This window comes from Hibiscus syriacus, unplaced genomic scaffold (genome assembly GCF_006381635.1).
Source record: "Hibiscus syriacus cultivar Baekdansim isolate YM2019G1 unplaced genomic scaffold, ASM638163v2 tig00110596_pilon, whole genome shotgun sequence".
NCBI classification, from domain to species: Eukaryota; Viridiplantae; Streptophyta; class Magnoliopsida; order Malvales; family Malvaceae; genus Hibiscus; species Hibiscus syriacus.
In genome coordinates, this window is record NW_024062794.1 from 427,269 (window position 1) to 447,625 (window position 20,357).

Below are 20,357 nucleotides of genomic sequence, written 5' to 3' on the forward strand. Positions count from 1 at the left end.
TTTCCCTTATTACTATTGAAGATTTCTTGGAACTTAGGTAAATTATTAGTACAAGAATATAGTTGAGGAAGTAAAGTCTAAGATGAACTAATCATTATAAACAAAATAGGATATTATATATTATATGATTAGTTACTAGAAGTTTGGTTTTCCATTTGGCTTAAGTCGGATTATTTGATTATTAAGCTAATATCCGTTAATCATACAATTTGGAAAGTATTTTAAATTATATTAAAATTGTTTAAATTTAATTTCACTATTGAATTGAAAAAATAATAAATATTTATCTCACATCATAGTAAATATTACTTTAATACTATCGATTATATTAAATTCAATCGACCGTATTTCACAAAGTCTAAAAATTGGTGGGCCGTATATGATGTAAAATATTATATCATATGCTTTTCTTCAATGTTTTGAATCAATATATATATATATATATATATATATATATATATATATATATAATATTATCAATAATTACAATTTTTTAATGTATATTATCTTAAATTATTTAAAAAAATTAAATTCATTTGAAGAAGATATTATACATCTTAGTAGAAGTGAAATAAGATATTATATGTATTAGCAGAAGAGTTAAACTGTTTTTAAAATAAAAATATTAATTAAAACATTAATTTTTAATATATTGACGTTATAATTTAATTTATTTTATATTAATATATCATTGACATATAGTAAAGAAGATCATTAGATTATATTATACTGACTTAAAAGGAAATTTTAATATGCGAATTGAGTTTGTGATATAATAATAAAAACGGTTTATGTGATAATATTAAAATTTTAATTTAAATATTATTGATTTGATCCATTTTCCTCCCCTTATCAAAAAAAGTCTTAATGCTTAGGATGATTATGTTTTAAGAACAAATAAAGAGTGAGGAACAAGTGAAGTAAGGAGTGTCAATATCGCCAAAAGAAAAAAGAGAGAGGTACAAGTGACCCAGTTTTATACTCCAAACATCGTTTCGGGTTTAATATATCAACGAGGTGGGGCCTTGTGAGAACCTTACTCATGTCATCATCAACAGAGTCCAAATCCGTAGACCTTTCCAAGCTTCAGAGGACCTTTTCTCATATACCTTTCCACATTACAAATCTCCTTCTCTCTATGAGAAAAGGTGTCCCTTTAAATAGTAATCGGAACGCTCTTCATTGGAGTGCAAGGCTGATGAGCTGAGTTTTTAGGCAAAAGTTATGGGCCATCGCTGCTGCATCAAACTCAAGGTTAAAAGAGGTTTATGGTCTCCTGAAGAAGACGACAAGCTCGTCAAACATATCACTCAACATGGCCATGGAAGTTGGAGCTCTGTGCCTAAACTAGCTGGTATATATTTTTCTCAAGGAATCATTGAAATTTTACCATGTGAGACTGGTTGTCATGCGACTTTTAGGTGTTGTGTTATGTTGCAGGCTTGCACAGGTGTGGGAAGAGCTGCCGATTGAGATGGATTAACTACTTGCGACCAGACTTGAAGAGGGTCTCCTTCACTGCTGAAGAGAACAGATAATCATTCATGTTCATAGAATTTTAGGCAAAAGTGGCTTATTGCGGTGTTTTTTTTTACTTCTAGCGGCGTTTTTAAACGCCGCTAAAAGCGCCGCTAAAAATAGCGCCGCTAAAGTTTGCGGCGTTTTTGAACAAAAAACGCCGCAATAGGTTACAACATATAGCGGCGATTGTTCAACAAACGCCGCAAAAGGTATTGATATTTAGCGGCGTTTATCATTAAAACGCCGCAATAGGTGTTGATATTTAACGGCATTTGGCATACAAACGCCGCAATAGTCGTTGATGTTTAGCGGCGTTTTCTACAAAAACGCCGCAGTATATTTTTATTTTTACCGGCGTTTTCTTACAAACGCTGCGAATATGTATTGAGATTTTGCGGCGTTTTTATCAAAAACGCCGCTAACTGTATGGTATATTGCAGCATTTTTGTTACAAACGCCGCTAAATAACACAGAATTTAACAATTCTAAAAATTATACTTAATACCCCAAATCTGTTTTTTCAACCTGTTCCATTATCTAACAAACAAAACAGCAATAACATCAAATCCAATATAATAAATAAAAGTTTTCATTAACGTAATATAGGTTAAGTTAAACACGGTTCAGTAACATTAACATAATGCTCATAACATAAATGAGGCTACGATGGTGGATTCTGAGGTTGCGTTTTTTGTATCATCAGCATCATATCATTGAGTCGTTTTTCAAATTCTTTACATCTTTGCTGATATATTACTTCTCTCTGTTCTGCCGCTGCCTCTCTCTGTGCTGCCGCTGCTTCTCTCTCTGCTTCCGCTGCTGCTCTAGCTGCTTCCGCTGCTGCTCTCTGTTTCCCTTGCTTCATTTTCCGCTTTCAAGTTAGCCATTTGTTGATCCATCTCAGCCAACTTTTCTTTTAAACGACCAACTTCTAATTGGGAAGATCGAGACTGTGATGACATGTACTGTGATGAACTGGATCCAAAATATTTGGTGGGAGTAACGAATGATCCTTGACAGCGCACCCGACCATATCTTTCAGGACCCAAAACGTCATTAATAGCTTGGTTTTCAATGTCATCATCATTAACAATACCTTGACTCGAAGCAGTAGCATGATACTCTGCCCTTTTCTCCCTCAATTTTTCCTAATAATAAAGTGAATAATTAATTAAAATAAAAAATGTCATGGTACTCCTATAAATAAAGTCAGGTAAATTTAAAACATCTACCCAATAAACGTACCATAATTTCTGCAGCGTCAGCAGTCATAGGAGTGCCATCCTTCTTCGTATGTGTCATGTCGAAGAGTTGGATTCGACCAACTTTAGAACCGGATGTATTTTCCTACAATGTACCATAATGTAATTACTATGAGTTAGTATGTACATGGAATACAAAAAAAATATTTCAATAATCTATAATACCTCCTCATGAGCTATACAAGCAAAGCTCTTCGATCCAGCCGTGTGCGTAAACTTTTGTTGTTGCCTACTAGCAACACCAACATGCTCTCGGTCCTACAATGTCAAACAACCACTTATAATGATGATTTAAATTTTGTTACAAGTATTTATGAAAAATACATCATACCTGTCCTTTTTGAGAACTCCAAAATCTGACTGCATCTTCCCATTGGTACCTGAGCATTCCTGGTGGGACTGTTTGCAACTTCTCTTCAAGGCTGAGATCATTCTTGAAGTATTTCTTCTTTAAGGAGCTCTTGTGATCCCTCCATCTCTTCCCTAACGCTTGCTTCACATAATCGTCAGAGACCTCTAAAACAAATTTCTCCTATACAACAAATAAGTGTGCACCGTAAGTATAAATTAGTATTGAATTTATATAGAGTATCTATTATAATGACATTATTACCTTAACAAAATCCAACGCTTGATTTTTGTTACTATTAGGCATTTTGCGCCATGACTCATAATTGATCGGTAACAGATTCGCATTACGTCCAACTATGCCTAAGTAACCTGCTAGAAGACGTGATTCTGGGCCAATAGGTTGACCGGCATCGTTTCTTGAAACTTTGACACGATGCCCAGGAGGAAGTTGGTATAATTCCTTTAAAGTTGTACGTCCTCGAGTCTTGCGCGTTCCAGCATTTTCAACTATATAAGAAATTATTAAATGTCAGTTTTGAAAATGAACAAAGTAGTAAATAAAGTTTCGAAGATTACCTTGAATTTCTACTTCTTCAACAGTTTCAGGAACTTCGGAAGACTCAGGTGCATTCGTTTCCTCGTTATTTCTTTCTACATGGTCTTCAGAAGCTCGAACAACCCGCAAATCAGATATTTTTCTCCTCGGCATTATATCTGTAATAAACAAACATGAGTAATAAAAAATGATTTAATTAATGAATACATTGAAAGACAACATATTAAGGGTTATAACATTATAAATAAATAAATGAAGATATAAAATCGTACAACAGTCTTATGTAATGTCAGTTGTCATAAATATCTTCATCAACGTCCTCCCGAACCCATTGGATCGTGGCAATAAAATACTTGTTTCACTTGAGAGGAAAATACATATGGTTCATCCATCAAACGTTGACCCGTGTGAATTAATCGAGAGAAATTCACCATTGAAAACCCGAATTTATCTCTTTTTATACATCTGTTTACATCAACCCAGTCACACCGAAACAACACAACCTTTCGTTTTCCATAATAATCTAACTCAATAATGTCCGTAAGATTTCCATAATAATCGACCTCTCCATCCTGCGAATTATTGTCCCTTACAGTAGCATAACTTGTAGTTGATGAAGTAACTACGAGTCCACAATTTTGTGTCCTCCTTAATCTTTCACGAGATTTTGTGTGAAACCTGAACCCATTAATGAGGAAGGCATTATATCTTTTAACTATTCTATTCGGACCTTGAGAAAGCCATTTAACTTCTTCACTAACTTCTCTCCCACTCCAAACCTATTACACATGAATGGTGAATTAATTTGCATTGATGTCGATATAAAAAGCAAGACATATATTATTTATAAGTGTTCCGTAAGATTTAGTTGCTTACCGTCTGGCCTAACCATTCATGAAAAGTTTCTGTGAATAACTTATGTAGCTCTCGCTGATTTAATCTTCGGGAGCGTGCTCGAGATCTCAATACTTCTTTAAACTCACTATAAAGAATATTATGTCGTTAAAAATTGATAAATATAAAAGATAAAGAGATTTCATTAGCATTGGGTCCGAAAGACTTACGTGCGAAAGTGATCTATTGAATCGTGATGGAAAAGAACATATCGGTGTGCTTGTACCCAAGACGTGTCATCTAAATGTGCAATTTCAACTTTCCCTAATGGTTGACCATAACTTCCAAACAAATAATGTTGAGTTAAGTCATCAGTACCTAACTCATCATTTCGATTTGGTCTATTCCATCTTGTTTCAACATGTTCCAAATATCTAGAGCAAAATGTCATACATTCCTCTGCCAAATACCCTTCAGCAATTGATCCTTCCGGATAACGCTTATTACGACAATAAGACTTCAACTTGCCCAAGAACCTATACAGAAAACAACATACTACGTAAATACATTTTATTCAAATGTATAAATAGTAGTAATTTGAAACGTGTAATTCAATTAACACCTCTCTATAGGGTACATCCATCGATAGAAAATGGGACCACCAACCCTTGCTTCGTGAGGAAGATGAATTAACAGATGCATCATAATTGTGAAGAATGAAGGCGGAAATATCTTCTCCAAGTTGCATAAAGTCAAGGCAACTCGATCTTGTAGTTTATCAAGTTCTTCAACCATTAGAACTTTCCCACATATGGCTTTCATTATATTAGAAAGTTCAATGATACAAGACGTCACCTTACTCGACATGCAACCGCGAACAGCTACTGGTAGTAAATCTTGCATTAATATGTGATAATCATGAGACTTTAAACCATAAAGTCTTCGATCTTTAACACTAACACATCGAGAAATGTTTGATGCATACCCATCTGGGACCTTTATATCCTTCAACACCGTGCAAAACACTTCTTTTTCTTTCTTCGAAAGAGAAAAAATAGAAGGCGGCAAGAAATTTCTTCCATTCGGACGTAATTGCGGATGAAGATCATGTCGAATTCCCATGTCCACTAAGTCAAGTCGACTCTTAAGATTATCTTTAGATTTTCTGCCATCATTCAAAATGGTCCCGATAATATTCTCACAGACATTCTTCTCAATATGCATTACATCAAGATTATGTCTCAAAATCTGCTTTTTCCAATAAGGCAACTCGAAGAATATACTCCTCTTTTTCCACAAGTCTACCTCATTTGGATCATCCTCTTCATCATACTCATCATCAGTTTGTTCATCAACTTCAAGCTCTTCATTGACCTGTTTTGCCTTTTTCTTTGATCGTGTACTAGTTGGTTGATTCATCTTTCCATAAGTAAAATTGATATTTTTCAACATTCTGAATATTTCAGAGCCGGTTGTTTGGTCAGGAGCATTTCGAAACTCTTCATCACCATCAAACATATTCTTTTGACATCTAAATCTATGATTATCAGGTAACCACCGACGATGTCCCATATAAGAGAACTTTTTTCCATTAACCAACCACTTCGAACATGTTTGTGCAGCACAACAAGGACAAGCATAACGACCTTTGGTACTCCAACCAGATAAATTTGCATACGCAGGAAAATCATTAATTGTCCATAATAAAGTAGCGCGTAAATTAAAGTTCTCCTTTGTCAACACATCGTACGTTTCGACCCCTTCCCATAACTGTTTCAACTCTGCAATTAGCGGCTGCATGTAAATATCAATATCATTTCCGGGGCCTTTCTCGCCGGGGATTATCATGGATAAGATGAAAGATGATTGTTTCATGCAAATCCAGGGAGGCAAATTGTATGGAACAAGTACAACAGGCCAAGTACTATACGAAGTACTCATGAGTTTGAAAGGATTAAACCCATCAGTTGCAAGACCGAGCCTGACATTTCGAGGATCTCTCGCAAAACTTGGATACTTGTTGTCAAATGACTTCCAAGCTAAAGAATCTGCAGGATGCCGTAATAATCCATCATCGGTTCTGCCATCATGATGCCACCTCATAGACTCAGCAATCTTGGAGGACATAAACAATCTTTGTAGCCTAGGTATGAGAGGAAAATATCGCAGAATCTTGATCGGTTTCTTTCTTGATCGTGCTTGAGCTTCATCCTCAGTAACATTTTCTGCCTCTCTAGTAATCCATCGAGATTTTCCGCATACATGACAAGACTCCTGATTTTTTTGATCACCCCAATATAACATACAATCATTCGGACAACTATGAATTTTGTCATATCCAAGACCCAAATCTTTGATCATTTTCTTCATATCTTTGCATGATTGAGGGATTTTTGCAAAAGGAAACACTTCTCCTAGTAACTCCAACAATTGCGTAAAGGAGTTACCAGTCCACCCTCCCAGGCATTTTAAGTGGAAAAGACGAATGCAGAAAGAAAGCTTTGAAAACTTTGATCCCTCATAAAGTTGTTCATTCATTTCATTCAGCAACTTGTAAAACTTTGCCGCTTCTCCATTTGGCTCTTCATCACATCCACTTCTTCCAATCTCAGTGAAATCATTAACATCATCCTGACAATAATTTTCTGTATCATACGACTGATGATTGTGCATATTAAATGCATCTCGTAACATCCCTTCCATGTCATCTTCTCTAAAAGTTGGATGGGGAGAAGGAGCACGATAAGTCGAGTAACTCGTGGAAGCAGATCTATCTGATACAATCTCTCCATGAAAGATCCATTTTCTATACCCCCGAACAAATCCAAAAATTACTAGATGCTCGTACACAACTTCACGAATGTGCCAATTAATGTTCACACAATTCTTACAAGGGCAAAGAATCATATTTTCTTGGCTTGCATTCAGAAAAGCTAAATTTAGAAAGTTTTCGACTCCATTTCGATATTCGACGCTTACCCTTGAGAAATCCATCCAACTCTTATCCATTTCGTATTTCTGGAGTTTCAATTTCAAATGTTAATTGCTAATAATATAGATAAAATTAGAACCTAAACAGAAGCATTAAATTATCATATTTAGTGCATAATAATATTTGCATAGTATAAAACTAATCACTCATAAATTATACAACTTTTAAATTGATAAAATTGTATGGGAGCAAATGTATCTCAGTTAATTTATAAAAATTATAACGAGAATTATATACAACTGCATACTATATAACTAAATACTTACACATGTTTCATCGAAATGTAGCATTTACATCTAAACAGACTCATGTTTCATTGTTACAGAGAGAGGCATTAAGAACTTAGAACGAAATATAAACCCTTCCCACAACCGTGTTAAGATCTATAAAACTTTTTACTTACATTTTGAGCAAACAAAGTTTATCATGCAACCAAAAAATCTTTGTTAACAACAATGCAACAATAAAATAATTAGACTTTCCAGTTTTCCATGAAACATTAGCTTATTAGCAGCAAAATCCGAAAAGAAGGATGTGTTATGTAGTTTTCAAGCCTACCTTTGCTTACACCAAAAGTCACTCAACAAACGAGCAGCAAAAGCTCATGTACATACTGTTCCCCTATCAGATTTCTATGGTGAAAGGTGGCCTGCCCACTTGCAAAAGTTTTCAAGCCTACCTTTGCATCAAATAAAAATAAAACATTTAATCTTTTATTAAATGAAATAAACTATTTAATATTTACATTCAATGTGATAAAACGTTTGAAGAAAGGAGACGGTAACATCTTACCAAACTTTTGTTTCTATTGTTTTTTTTTAAAAGAGATTCCCAATTATAGCCTTAAATAAAATTAAAAAAAGAAATGGCAATTAGAGAGAAATAAAATCAACTGTTAGAGCAGACAATAGAATGAAATACAACTTGAAAGGAAGAATGAAGAAGACCCAGCTCCAACACTGTAGTTTAAATGAGCCACTGGATTTAAATGGGTCTACACCAAACATTGCTTTGGAGTATCTTTTCGGAAAATTTCTTAACCGATTAATAGCATATTATAAATTGTAGATGGTAAACAAAATTAAATTTATTGTTAATAACTAAATAGTTTAGGCATCATATAACTCTTATCTCTAATAATTAAGTATATTAGATATTCTATAACCCTTATCTCTTAATATGATAGAATTCTATCTGACATGTATTTAATCTATTTAAAGGAAACTTGTAATTTTATTTTTCAATAAGAGAATTATCACGTAGAATCAACTTGATCTTTGTAGCAAACACTTAATTTTACATATATATATATATATATATCCTATAAATACAGTTACTTGAATCTGGATATTTTAAAAAAATGGCACTTAATCAACCTTTCCTCACACTAATCATTACTTTATTATAACCAAGGAAAATGGCATCTTTTGGATGGTACACCCAGTCCTAATTCATGCACAGCCACTATTTTGGATGTACACACCAAAATATATCAGACATTCATTCTGCTATCCCATTTTTCCCCTTTACAAAATCATATGGCTTTACGGTTGTTAGTTCAAGATAATGACCGAGAACTAGACAAAAATAGTATAAAAATACTTCCACCACACATCACCAATTTTATGTGTTTTTTAAATATCTTGAATTTTTTTATAAAAATAAATAAATATATCCCACACAAAACATCAAAATCTGAACAACATAAAGAAAACAATCACATGTAAAGTTCGACATTTATTTAAGTAAAAAAATAAATGTAATTTCATCACTTGGATTAATTACTTGACACCCAATTTTGTTTCTTTTGTAATGGTGGGATCAGTTAAAAGCTCCCAAAAGTGTCGGCTCTCATCTCTCCCTATTCAAAAGCCTGCCATTGTTAACTATCTTTAATTTTATTGTGTTATCTCCTACCATAAAATATTAAACCAAAGCAAATCAATAGCTTCAATGCAGAGACCAATTTGCCAATTGACCATTGGTTTGATGCAAAGGGTTTTACTCAAGGGAAATAAAGAGGGAGTGTGATAAATAAAAAAAGGGGAAGATGCTGATAAAGAAGGCTTGGGATGGAAGCCCTTTGAATGGAACCTTTTTTCTGCCATTGCTTGGATTAGAACCAAAGTCAGGAAATACTTACAGAGACCCTCCAGAGAGAGATATAGAGCTAACTTTCACGTCAACTATCTAACAAAAAAAAAATTCAAACTCCATTTATATTGCAAGCAAGACTAGACTCCCCAACCTACCCAACTTTGAAAGAACTCTCCCGACTAAAAGAGAAGAAGAAGGAGAAGAAAAAACATTCATATTCCTAGAGTAATGAGCAAAACATAAATGCAAAGAAAATTCCATCGTTATTCTAGCTCAAAGAGAGTTGAAGAGTGGTACCTTGTTTGCATTCCAATACCAAGCATGACAAAGAGATCAGATTTTGCCCAGAAGCTGTTAGATGATTTTTCGGTTGCGGAAGAAGCGGATGGCTGCCTCTCAGAACTCAAGGGGTTCAAATCCAAAGGTTGCAGGTGAGAGTTTCCTTAAACTGCAATGGTTGGTCTTCTCCAACCGCAAACAAATGCCTGTAACTCAGTTTCCCTGACCCAGCACCGACTTCCAAAGAACGAGAATCAAAATGGGAAAAGGAAATCTAGAAAGAAAAATAAACAAGTGATAGATCAACTAACCGTTTGTTCACAAAATTATAAATTCGTAATGAATAGATATGGAGAATCAAAATGAAGAGAAGCTGTTGTATATACTAATCGTTTGTTCTCGCACTGCTAATTCGAGGAAGAAGATTTGGGGATAAAACAAATAAGGGGTTCGGGCTGAGCAATTAGGGATATTTGATAAATTAAAGGACAATTGTGGCGTTTATATTAAAAACGCCGCAAAATAACTACTCTATTGCTGCGTTTTTTACTAAAACGCCACTAAGGAACTATTATATTGCGGCGTTTTAGGAACAAACGCCACTTTATGTGTAATATATTGCGGCGTTTTTTGTAAAAACGCCGCCAATTTACCGCTCTATTGCGGCGTTTTTACTCAATCGCTGCAAAATTTATATTCTATTGTGGCGTTTGTGGTAAAAACGCTGCCAGTTTACCACTATATTGCGGCGTTTTGGCTAAATCGCCGCAAAATTTATAATCTATTGAAGCGTTTGTGATATAAACGCCGCTAATTTATCACCCTATTGCGGCGTTTTTATAAAAACGCCGCAATATGTCAATTATATTGCAGCGTTTTTACTAAAAACGCCGCTAAAGTATCAATTAGTGGCGCTACGATTGTAAACGCTGCTATATGTTTAACTTTTGTGGCATTTTCTCTCCAAACGCCGCTAAAAACGACGCTACATATCAGTTTTGCTGTAGTGAGGTACCTACGGATTCAATTTAAGTATTCATTTATGCCTTTGAATACGTCAAATTTTGCATTGGATGTTGTGAACAGATGGGCTCAGATAGCCAAGCATCTTCCTGGAAGAACAGACAATGAAGTGAAGAACTTTTGGAACTCTTGCGTTAAGAAAAAGCTGCTCTCCCAAGGGTTGGACCCCAAAACACACAATCTGCTCTCTTTACGTCAAAGAGCCTCTAACAAAGTTGCATACAAATATCCATCATCATCGCAATCACAACAAAGTTCCTTCACCGTTTTCAACATCAATTCGCAGGCTAGAGATACCAACAACACGGTGATGATGAACGTACATGTTGTTACATTTCCTGATAATCAGACCATGGCAATGCAGATTCCAAGCTTTGAACCCCAAAACCCTAATGCTTCTTACGCTCAAAATCTTAATGAATCCGCCATGTACCCATATGGTTCATCTTTGGACTCTATATTTGTTTCTCCTTAATCTCCTTCGTCCATTCATCAATTACCTGGTCTTGGTAACATGTATGAAAATCCTTGCGTTTGGGATGCTAAAGCTGTCGTTGAAACATTTGAAGAATCAAGAGTTGAAGATCTACAACCACCGCAACAGCAACAACAAAAGAAGGAGAAGATTTGCGAGATAGAAAACGATATGGATGTTTCATTGGTGAGTGATAGCTTACACCTTGGCCTTCTTGAGTCCACTCTCATGTCTGCAGCAATGCATCGTGATTTGAGCGCCATGGATGATTTCGGATGGAACTTTTAGGCCTACTTTATGTGCATATTGTTAAATACCCTTGCATCTTTCCAAGGTTACGCATTCCAGATATTTTGTGGAACTTTTACTACTCACGTTTATAAAATTTATTGGATTAACTGCGGTCATTTTGCTTTTCATCTAAATTAGATTGTGTGTGTATAGTCTGATAAGTTTGTTGCATTTTTAGAGAGTAATGTTGTGAATGTTTACAGAGTTTCAATATCTTTCTATTTAAATGTGAAGAGAGATCTAAGTAATTTAGGTAAAAGATCTTCATACTTTCTATAGATTATTTTGGGATATATTATTTTGGGCAGGGTTGTTTTCTGAACCTGTATATACTCTCTGTTAAGGATTCTCGCCACTTTCCTTTGCCTAGGTTTGTAGTCTTAGACCTATTATTTATATTAATTTTCAGAGAAGTTAGATAGGCAATTTTTTTGTGTCTATATATCATGTGAAGGTGATTGTCTATATATTACGTGAAGGTGACATCGTCTCGATGCTTCGGGATATTTTTTGAAATTCAATTACTAACGGAGTTACCTCCAAACCCCTATGTATGCCCTATAGAGGATTCTCAACACTTATGCTGGGAATTATTTTTCACATTCTCTAGGAGTCAAGGATAAATTTCTTTGATCTTAGCGGAGACATCTATCTCTACTCCATTTGGTCGGTGAGAAAATCATAGTGCAATCAATTCCTTAGGTATCTCAACACCTTTGCCATAGAGGAGGCAACTCGACACCCTCAAAAAAGTTTGATTGATGGGAGGAGGCTTCTTTGTCATGGTAGAAGCAACGAGAAGATATTTGTCCCTCCTTACTAGGGAAAAGGCATCTCTACGCTTAAGTAGCAAGAAAGAAATTCATGCTGCTGAGCGGAAGCATCCCAACACTTTTTTGGAAGATACGTAGAGCTATGTCAGCTAGAGTTTGAGGTGACTAGACCTGGTATAATATCTCGAGTTATGTGAAGGCATCTCAATGCTTTCGACTGAAGGCTTGTTGACGTCTCATAAAATGGAAATGGACTTAATTCCAACTATTAGGACAGGGACGTCTTAACTCTTCTGGTCGGTGTTGGTACGAAAAAACAGAAACAAAGGAATTCCAACCTTCTCCACCAGTAGAAAAGGTAAATTTGACACCCTCGAAGAAGTCTGATCGATAGACAAGGGCATCTTTGCCTTGGTTGGAGTAGTGGGGAGTTCTCTATCCCCTTTTCTAGTGCAAAGAAGTCTCTATACTCGTAGTAGTAACAGAGAAATTCATGTTGCTGAGTGAAGGCGTCCCATACTCTTTGGAGGATTTTCTAAGCTACGACAACCAGAGTATGAGGCAACTTCCCTAAGTACAAAACCAAAAGTTATGTGAAGGCATGTCAACGCTTTCGGGTGGAATCTTCTCTACCTCTTGTGAAATGACAATGAATTGGTCCCTATTTCTAGGACGGAGGTATCCCAATTTTATCGATTGGTATTAGGAAGAGTATACAAAATAGTGGAGGCATCTCAACACTTTTGGTCGGTTAGATGGGGAACCCACTTTGCAGTAATGCACTACAAGTATTGCAAAGGCATCTCCACGCTTTAAGAAAATTGTGTAGGTGTGACTGAGGTATATATATTTTTCTTAGTAGAAACAAAGCATTGGAATACCTCTCATTAGGTCAAAAGACATCTCGATGTTTGTTAAGGAACAATGAAATCAATCATATTCCTAGATGTTAGGAAAATAAACCGAGTACAAGTAATTTCCCTATAACCAGATTAGTGAGAATGCGAAATAAAAGCGGAAAAATAATACCCGAAAATTGATAACGGAGTTCAGCCAATTGTGCTTACGTCTCCGGGCTGCTGCAGATCTTTTACTAAGAGAGAAAATTTACAGGTGTTTACAAAACACTCACTACTCACAAGAAAGCTCTCTAGTATAGGAAGAAAGAAATGTTTTGGGATGATTTTGAAGCTAAATGGGTAAGGGTATTTATAGTAGAAACTTAGGGACCAATCTTTGAAAATACCCTAAAGTGCAATGACTAAAGTGAATTTACCCATTCCTATTTTCAACAAACATCTACCAAAATTTTACCAAACTTTGAAAAACATTTTTCAAAGAAACATTTACCAAACTTTGAAAAAACATTTTCCAAAGTTGGTTGCCAAACTTTGAAACTTTTAACAATCTCCCACTTGAAGACTGATTTTAATATGTCTTCACACCTCGATCAATGCAGCAGCATGTCTGGTCTTGTTATTCTAGCATGCCAACTGAAGCTGAACACAACTTCAGTTTGTCCGTAGTCACCGTCTTTGTCAACATGTCTGCCGGATTTTGAGCTCCACTAATATTTTCAAGTTTCAAAATCCCATCTTCCAGAAGAGACCGGATAAAATGATATCTCAATTGTATGTGCTTTGTCCTGGAATGAAAAGACGGATTCTTTGCTAGATGGATAACACTTTGACTGTCGCAATACAAGATATTGTTTTCTTGTTTCTTGCCTAACTCTTCCAAGAAACTTTGGAGCCAAACCATCTCCTTGCTGGCTTCCGTAACAGCGACATATTCTGCTTCAGTTGTGGAGAGAGCAACTATCTTCTGTAGTTGAGAAACCCAACTCACTGCAGTTCCTCCTAGAGTATAGACATACCCTGTAGTGCTCCTTCTGATGTCGACATTTCCGGCTAAGTCAGCATCTACATAGCCTGTCAGTATCATATCTCCACCTTTGAAACAAAGTGCTTTGTTTGTGGTACCCCGAAGATATCTGAGGATCCATTTGACTGCTTCCCAGTGTACCTTGCCCGGATTATTCATGTACCTGCTAACAGCTCCCACTGCATGAGCAATATCTGGTCTGGTACAAACCATGGCATACATCAGACTTCCAATTGCTGAGGCATACGGCACCTTCACCATGTGTGCACGTTCTTCCTCTGTCTTTGGTGATTGGTCTTTGGAGAGTCTGAAATGAACACCTAAAGGTGTACTTACTGGTTTAGCATCTTGCATGTTGAACCTGGAGAGTACTTTGTTGATGTACTCAGCCTGTGATAACATCAAAGTCCCCGACTTTGTGTCTCTCTTGATCCTCATCCCAAGAATCTGCTTTGCAGCGCCCAGATCCTTCATAGCAAACTGCTTCGACAATTTTTGCTTCAAGTTTATGATCTCTTGCATGTTTGAGCCTGCAACGAGCATGTCATCAACGTACAACAATAAAATAATGAAACTATTGTCGAACCTCTTGATGTAGCAACAATGATCTGCTTGGTATCTGGTAAAACCACTGCTACTCATGAAACTATCGAACTTCTTGTACCACTGTCTAGGAGCTTGTTTTAAACCATATAAGCTCTTCTTCAACCTGCATACCAGGTTTTTCTTGCCTGCCTCTATGAAGCCTTCTGGCTGCCTCATATAGATCTCTTCCTCCAAATCACCATGAAGGAAAGCTGTCTTTACATCTAACTGCTCGAGATGTAAATTCTCCGCAGCTACAATTTTCAACACCAGTCTGATTGTAGACAGTTTTACGACTGGAGAGAAAATTTCATTGTAGTCAATACCTTCTTTTTGCTGAAAACCTTTGACAACCAATCTTGCTTTGTAGCGTTTTCTCCCATCATGTTCTTCTTTGATCCTGTAAATCCACTTGTTATGGAGCGCTTTCTTGCCTGGTGGTAATTCAGCTAATTCCCACGTCTGATTTGACATAAGCGAGTCCATCTCATCTTTCATGGAAGACTCCCACTTGACTGAATCCTCCACCTGCATTGCTTCATCATAGCACTCTGGTTCACCATTGTCAGTCAGCAACAAATAGTGCAAAGAAGGCGAATACCGTTGGGTTGGTTTAGGAATTCTGGAGGAGCGTCTCAGTTCTGGTGTGTGTGGTTCTTCTTGAACTGCTTCAGGATTGATCTGAACATCATTTCCAGAAATATCCTCGAACTCAGCAAATTCCTTTGTTTCAGCTTCGGTATTACTTGATTCTGCGGTTGACCTATCTTTGTACATCACATTTTCATTGAAAATGACGTCTCTACTTCTGATGATCTTTCGATTTTCGTAGTCCCAAAACCGGTAACCGAACTCATCACCATCGTAACCAACAAAGACGCATTTGTTGGACTTGGCATCAAGTTTACTTCTTTCAGCAGAGTTTATGTGTACATAAGAAATACAACCAAACACTCTTAAGTGTGAAAGGTTTATTTCTTTCTTGCTCCAAGCTTCCTCTGGTATTCCGCCATCCAAAGGAACTGAGGGCCCACGGTTGATCAGGTAAGCTGCAGTGTTGATAGCTTCAGCCCATAGAAATTTGGGTAATCCGGCATGTATCCTCATGCTTCTGGCACGTTCATTCAGAGTTCTGTTCATGCGCTCTGCTACGCCATTCTGCTGCGGTGTTATGGGAACTGTTGTCTCCATCTTGATCCCATTGTTTGCGCAGAAATCTCTGAAACTACTGTCTCTGTACTCTCCTCCATTGTCAGACCTCAACCGCTTGACTTTCAAACCAGTCTCATTTTCCACCATGGCCTTCCATTTTCTGAAGGTATCAAAGACTTCTGATTTCTTCTTCAGAAAATAAACCCACACTGTAACACCCCCAACCCGTATCCGACCCGGATACGAGTCCGAAGTGTCACATTGACTTTTCAAACCTTGACTCTTAAGAAAAATCCCGGGAAATTTAAAACTTTATTTAAATCAAAATAAAGACTTTATCAGAGTGCTCGTACTTAATGACTTATTACATGCCAACACTTTATACATAACCAAATACATACTTTGTCAAATATTTCTGATATGATCTTTTGGTAAGGAAAATTGACCTGTCTTGCTCCGCATCACTCCTTACTCTTCTCGAAACCTACGTGTGAAACAATCACACGCTAAGTCGAAGACTTAGTGAGGCATAACAACTTATAATGCACTTTAAAACATATATTGATACATGCATGTTCTATTCTATCATGTTATAGCAATTCCATGCATTTTTCATATCGTATAAAATCATATCAGATTAATTGCAGTAAATACATACATACACATAATTCATCATTTCTATAGCATTTATCATACCACTAACTTATATTTGTTCATATCTCTGGATTAGCCCATGTACATATATGAGAACTATCGATATGTGAGTCTATAGAGGTTGTGCACTATGCTGTCACCACAGCTCGTATAAATGCACCGAAGTGCCCCGTAGAATTGCACCGTAGTGCCATATAATAATGTCCATAAGGACCACATAGAATTATTTAAGAATCATATACATATGCTATGGATCAAGTATGTGTCTTTCCAGACTTCACACATGTTCCAAAGAATATACATATGTCCCGAAGAACCGCGTAGAATTGCACCGTAGTGCCATATAATAATGTCCATAAGGACCACATAGAATTCTTTAAGAATCATATACATATGCTAGGGATCAAGTATGTGTCTTTCCAGACTTCACACATGTTCCAAAGAATATACATATGTCCCGAAGAACCGCGTAGACCCTCGACTCTTGGCATGCCAACTATACCCCTAGCTCTCATGACACATAACATGGGCGTTATCATTTATTTCATTTCAAATATTCACATAAACTTGTAATTCACTTTCACATATCACTTATCACATAGCTTCTTTTCATATGATCACATAGTCACGTAGTTCACTTACACGTAGATCATTTCCATATAATTCACATGTCACATATATCATGTTTTCATATAATTTCTATCATTTCTCACCCAATCACCTTTATTCATGTACACATACTCATCATATCTTGTTCACATATGATCATATACTTCATATAACAGATAGGAACACTTTCACTTAGCTTATAATCATAGGTTTTCTCATAACATATACTTGTTTTCACATATATATTTCATATCAATTCTTATACCATCACATAATACCTTTAACATACATAACATATCATGTAACATTATAATAGAAATACTTATAAGTCATATCACTTAGAGCACATATACTTATAGTTACATTGCTTATATCTTAATCTTATGCCTTCTCTTAGACATATATATATATATATATATATATATATATATATATATATCACATGTTCAGGTAATCCACCATTTCATCACATAATTATGTATTCATATAACTCATTTCATTTTATTTCATATCTATCTATATATATATATATCCTCAAGATTATCCTAATATAAATCATATAGCACTCTTATATTTCGTATTCATATTCATCTAGGGCAGACTTATAAACATATCTCACTTCTATTATTTCTCTATATATAATCTAATCTGTTTACTTAATTCAATTTCATATAACTCCTATAATCTTCTCATATAACTTCATAATTTTCTATCATACAACCCATGTGTTATAGTTTTATTTAAACATATGAATCTTTCCCATCTAGCTTATCTTATATGTTCATCTTATCATTTATGTTCAAATCTCCTAGTTAGTGTACTATTCTCACTTCATCCTATAGATCAATATTATCCAGCTTATTTCACTTATCATATAATAATAATTATATTTTACTATGATCACATAGTTTATATCTCATATAATTCATAACCTTTCTTATGGAATTACTTATAATTTATCATCCAACACATAAAAGAACAGATCAATCCATATAATCAAGCATACATACATGCATATTCCACTCATGCCTTTAATCATGAATTCATGTGTAACACTTTAGGAAATAGACTCATCGCAAGTCTTATTCCCATCGCACATCGTATACTATTGAATATGCACTCACCTGGCCTCACTAGTCAATTCCAATCTCTTATCTTTCCCTTGATCAATCTTACTTGCCAAACGTTCCGGAATTTCTTTATGTGTAGAATCTACATAAATGTACATTTCGAGGTAATCATTAGATACCTACACCTTGTAATTGGATACTAGCAACTTAAACGAACTTATTAAACCCATATTCCCAATTTTCCTTTAGGGGGAATCGGTTCCCTACTGAGGGGGTATCGATTCCCTCATGACATTCTGGAAATTTTGTCGTTTGAAGGGGTATCGATTCCCTCATGACATTCTGGAAATTTTGTCGTTTGATGGGGTATCGGTTCCCCTTGAATGGGTACCGATTCCCCTTGCCCAGAAATCATATTTTAACCCGAAAATTACTTCATTTCCTCTCAAACACTTCATATATCATCCCCTTTTCATTCTTAACTCTAGTACACATACTTAAACCAATCTATATTCATTTATTTCATCTTAAACCTCAAAATCCTATATTCCATACGAGATTCAAAAAATCATACCAAATTTTCAATGTGTTCTAAATCCAATTCTAACACTTTATACTTCTTAATTAGATTGATGACAAGTCAAATTCATCCTTAGAATTTCAAAAACCTTTCTATATCAAAATTTCATTTCTAATCTTTTAATAGAAATTCCTTTCTAATTCTCCCTTCTTGATGTTTTAAGTTTATACAAGCTTTCCTTAAGCTTATATAACCCCCAAAGATTCAAAACCAACTTATAAATTCCAGAAATTAACAGTTAAAAATCAAACTTACCTTTATGCTGGAGCTACGAGAAGAAGAAGAAGAGAGCAAGAAGAAGGCTTCCAGAACTCTCCCAAAACCCACGTATCTCACCTGTATTTAAAGGAAATACAAAATATCCTTTAAGCTGAAAAGACTAAATTGCCCCTTTAATTATCCATCTATGCTATTCAATCCATCATCAAAATTCTTTACTTAAATCCCAACACTTTTAACTTATTTCAAAATTGAGCACACAGTTTCCAAAATTTACATTTTAGTCACTGATCCGGCTTTTGGGGATGTTACACACACCTTCCTTGTTGAATCATCGATGAAGGTGACATAATATAGTGAGCCTGCAAGAGATGGAACAGGGGATGGTCTCCATACATCAGTATGAACCAATTCTAACCTTTCTGCCTTGGGAGTCTTGTCAATCTTTGTAAAACTGACTTTCTTTTGTTTTCCAAAGATGCAATCCTCGCATAGTCCGACATCTACATTCTTTAGATCCGGCAGCTTCCCTTTTGACAGAAGTATCTTCATTCCTTTCTCGCTCATATGGCCAAGCCTTTGGTGCCATAGGTTTGATTTTCCATCAGCATCTGCTACTGCAATAATATTCTCTAAATTTGAGGTTACATAGAGAGTACCGATCTTCTTACCACGAGCAATGACGAGTGCTCCTTTGGTAATCTTCCATTCACAGCCTGAAAAAGTTGTACTATATCCTTCTCCATCAAGCTGCCCAACAGAAATCAGATTTCTTTTGAGGCCAGGAATATGTCTCACTCCTGTCAGCTTCCAGGTGGTCTGGTTTGGCAGCTTTAGTCGGATGTCTTCTTTTCCGACGATCTTCAAGGTTTCATCATCAGCTAGATGAACCTTCCCAAAATCACCACTGACATAGTTCTCCATGATTTCTCGGCATGGGGTGGAGTGGAAAGATGCCCCTGAATCCAAGATCCATGATTCAATCAGACTGTTGACGCTTAAAATCATGGCATCACCTGTCTCCTCCGTATTGTTGGCAGATTCCTGTGCGCCGGTATTTTTCTTCGATGCTCGGCAATCTCTTTTGAAGTGACCCTTTTTGCCGCAATTATAACAGGTAAAATCTTTATTTCCTGTTCTTGATTTGCCC

At 35.9% G+C, this 20,357-nt stretch overlaps 1 pseudogene; it reads left to right on the plus strand.

Annotated features, from left to right (window-relative positions):
* Positions 1–1,201: 1,201 nt before the first annotated feature.
* LOC120133787 lies at positions 1,202–11,390 on the plus strand (annotated as a pseudogene).
* Positions 11,391–20,357: the final 8,967 nt, after the last annotated feature.